We start from the raw sequence: 4,288 nt of genomic DNA on the forward strand, positions 1-4,288 counted from the left end.
TTGAACGATCGCACACGAGTGTGTGTGCGTCGGTCCGAGGTCAAAAATTTCTTTCGCGCTCCTGGAGAAAGAATTTGCATGAGATTGCTGCAAGGCGAGCAGCGCGAAACGATTCATGTCATGGCTATAATTCGCCGCGAGATTGCATGTTCGATCCCTTCATCCTATGCGACGCCGAACGGCTGGAATCAACATTCGACACCTTTCCTTGGCACCAACCATTTGTCGTTGCTTAACGACATTCCCTGTTCTCCTTTTACATGACCTGATTTAGTGTCATCTATTATCAGAACCGTATGCACGCACCATGTCGGGTGCACCTTCACCGGACTAAAAATATGCCGAAGAAACTTTGATAAAAATTTCTCCGAAGAAGCAAATTTCAGTTCCACTTCGTTCAAACGAGGAAAATATTTCAGTCCGTTCCCCGAGCGTACTTTATAAGGCCCTTGTTTAGCCTCGTCAAAAACCTGAAGGAAATTTTGGAATGAAAGGGAAATGGAATTCCCTGTCATTTTCCGGGTAGCTAATCGGGTTTCCGACAAATTCGTCAGGGAAAGCATCAGGAAAATTTGCCTGATGCATTTCACTGACATCTTAACAGTGGAGAATCTCCTCTCTCTAGGCTCTTTAGGCAAATTGTCTTCCAGTTGGTAGACAACAGAACAGACAGAATTATTCACCGGTGCTGACAAGTCTGGACTTGTTACACTAGCGAATAAGAAAAACAAGTTTTTTTATTATTTCAAATTATTAATTGCTGGAAACACCGCATAATTACACTCAGGTACTTGCAATATGTTTGCAAGCTTTTTTGGACGGACCCGTTTTAACGGGTTTTAACATATTCTGATTCCATTTTAGAAGACATACTGGTTTAGATTTATCTTTCGCAGTGTGTCGAAAAATTCAATGATAATTTTTCTGAAATACTATAACTCGCCCCTTAATTCAGTTTATTTTAAAGATCGAGAATCCAAACATGCAAATACAATAATCTTTCGAAATAACGAACAGTTGCAAATAGTGAGCACCAGTTTACCCACATTGGATATTCTAAATAGCCAACAACAAGTTGCCCAAAATAGTGAACAAAATTGTAAGGCTTTCAATATAGATTAAATTTTACAAAACATATCTTTCTCGTCTTTGTCAGTTTTTTATAGAGATATTTCATTTTATGATTTTATAAATATATCTGTGCCATGAAAATGCAATATTAAAGGATCTAAGTTTCAGGTAAAATAAGGATACAAAAATCGGAAAGAATATTTCAAAGAATCTGCAGAATAAACTGTATCACTGTAAATGATATTCATAATAGAGAATACCTATAATAACTGTAACTAACAATTAAACATTTCAAGATAAGTTTTGGTTATTTTTTTGTTTGCTGGATGTGTATTCACTGTGATATAATATATTGGAATTGTAAAAATTTGGAAGATCAACTGCATATGCATAGATTTCACAAAGTCTCTTAAAAACACCATTGTCTCATGATAGTTTCGAAACAAATTGCTTCTTGATATGACTTGATTTAATGTCAGGTAGGGCCGATATCTGAACATGTTCAAAGGAGAAGGAAGACTAGATCTAGATCTAGATATTGTAATTAACACTGTGGTCGGTGTCAATAGTGTGATCCCATAGTAGTTTGATCTGATTATTTTCTAAGATTCTCTGCGGAGTATACTTGTAGTAAAGATGGTAGGTGGCCACTAAGTTATATTTCAGCGCAAAGTTTTAATGCAGAATCTTGCAGAGTGAGTTGTGAAGATCGGTGTACTCGGTACTGCATGCATGGTCTCCTCTTCATAGTTGCATAACCAACAACTGGAGTTGGTGATTGAGGAGTCGTAAGGAATGTACCGTTTATAATTTTTATTGAGACCAAAGCTTCCTGAATTGAAGTTTTTTTTTGGGAGTAGGGTAAGGGAATGCGTTTACGCACAGAGTGTTGGACTCCCGCAACAGCACACTGGCAGACTATCAACTAGACACCTCCCTGTCATCAGAGAACTAGCCTGGAACCGTTTGACACATTACTTCGGCCTAGCCCTCCCGCTCTCCCGGCTTAGGGAGCCTTCAAGTCAGGGAATTCCTTTCACCAACGGGGAGGGGAGGGAAGGAAGAGAGGTTTTATTATTTCAGGGAACCCCTTACCGTCCAATCCCTCCGCCGGTCGAGTTCAATCTTCTTCGTAATAATAAGAGCCCAAACATAATGCGCAATACGATTTCAGCTGCCAGCGCTCTTCAGCATCTCTCTGACAATGTTGTCTGGAGAGAGCTCCCCTGTGTCTGCATAAAGTTTCTGGCGAAGGCCGTTCCACCTCTCGCAAGAGAAAAAGGTGTGTTCAGCGTCATCCGCCACTCCATGCAGAACACACAATCAGGAGACTGCGCCTTCCCAATCCTGTGCAGGTAAGACTGAAAACCTCCATGCCCACTTAGAAGTTGGGTAAGGAAGTAATCAATCTTACCGTGCGTTCTGTTCAACCATGGGTCTAATTTGTCGATGACCCGCGCAGTCCACTTGCCCCTTGGCTCATTTTGCCAAGAAAGTTGCCACTCGCTAAGGGTGCGTTGACGTTCTTCACGGGAACCACTTCTCTTAAGTTTTAGCCCTTACGGCGATAGATAGCTTTGCGCTCCTTGGCAAGAAGGGCAACGGGGATCACTCGCGCGATCACCATCACAACCGATTCGGAGATGGTGCGGTAAACAGATGCCACTCGCAAAGCTCCTCGCCTCTACACTTGAGTGAGGCGTTTACAATGCACCTCCTTGTCAAGGGCATCAGCCCATACCTCCGCACCATACAGAAGAACCGACTGCGTTGCTTCCATGAGAAGATGCTTCCTTGTTGATATAGGGCCCCCGACATTCGCCACTAGCCGACTCAAAGCTGCGACTCCAGCTGCAGTTCTGTCCGCTGCTGCTTTGATTTGCTCGAAGAAACTCATGTTCGAGTCGAGCTATAGACCAAGGTATTTAAGCGCTGGTTTTAACTTTAGAGTCAACTCGCCGATCGATATGGGAGGCAGGGTCGGGATTCTCCTTCTGGTCAGGATGACTACTTCGGTTTTTCCAGCGCAAGGTTGAAACCGTGGGCAGTCATCCATCCGCTTACCAGTTGCATCAATATGCCAAGTCTGCTTTGCGCCTGTTCAACAGTGCGTCCGGCAGTAAGTACCGCAACGTCATCCGCAGAACCGACCAGGCGCGACTCTTCGGGCATATCGAGTCTCTGCAGACTATTGTAGGAAGCGTTCCAGAGGTCCGGCCCAAGAATGGATCCTGTGCCACTCTCGACCTGATTTCCATCCTTCTTTGGCCCTCTAGCGCCTCACAGAGCAGGGAGAGGTCTTTCAGATAATCCCTCAATATCTGCAAGAGATAACTTAGCACGTGAAAGGAGTTCTCTAGTGTGCCTAGCATATCTGTCCATCTTACGGAATTGAAGGCATTTCTGACATCAAGCGTTATGAGGAGCACTATCCGTCGAGATCGACGGCTGTGTGCCTCGGCTCGATTAACCGCATCTCCATAACAGTATCCACTGTAGATTTTCCTGTTCTGAACCCGAACTGCCTTGCGGATAAGTCCCCGGCAGCACGGATCGTTTCAGCGAGTCTACCCCTGATGAGCTTCTCCAGCATTTTTCAGGCCGTGTCAAGCATACACAGCGGTCGGTATGCAGACGGGAGCTCCAGGTCTCCTTTACCCTTACTGATCAACACGAGTCTTCAAGCAGGCGTTGAACGCTTCAAGCAGCAATTCTGGCCGTTGGCGGAACACCAGTTTGTAAACTTCCGCCGGGATGCCATCAGGACCAGGCGCCTTCCTATTTTTCATAGTGAAAACCGTTTCTTCGAGCTCTCTCATTGTGAAAAGGGACCACGACGCTTTCTGGGCTATTTACACCAACCCGTACAGGGTGTCTGGGGAACAATGCCCGCACAATGCGGTCCATCTGGTTGGTGCTCAGTATGCAGGGCTTCCGCAGAGCCCCGATTTTCCGGGTGACAAGCTTATAGCCAAGTCCCCACGGGTCCTCATTCAACTCGTTAACAAGGTTGTGCCAGCCGCGGGCTTTGGTTTTGTTTATAGCGCTGGGGAGTCCCCTTTTTGCTGATCTATATTGTGCCTTTGTGGCACATGCTTCCTCTTCTATGTGACCGAAGTACACAGGTAGTTAACCATTTATTGGAGGCCTCCATTTCAATAATAATAATAATAATCGTTGGCGCAACAATCCAATTGGATCTTGCCTTGAAGTGTGT

The sequence above is a fragment of the Hermetia illucens genome, chromosome 1 (assembly GCF_905115235.1).
Source record: "Hermetia illucens chromosome 1, iHerIll2.2.curated.20191125, whole genome shotgun sequence".
Lineage (NCBI taxonomy): Eukaryota > Metazoa > Arthropoda > Insecta > Diptera > Stratiomyidae > Hermetia > Hermetia illucens.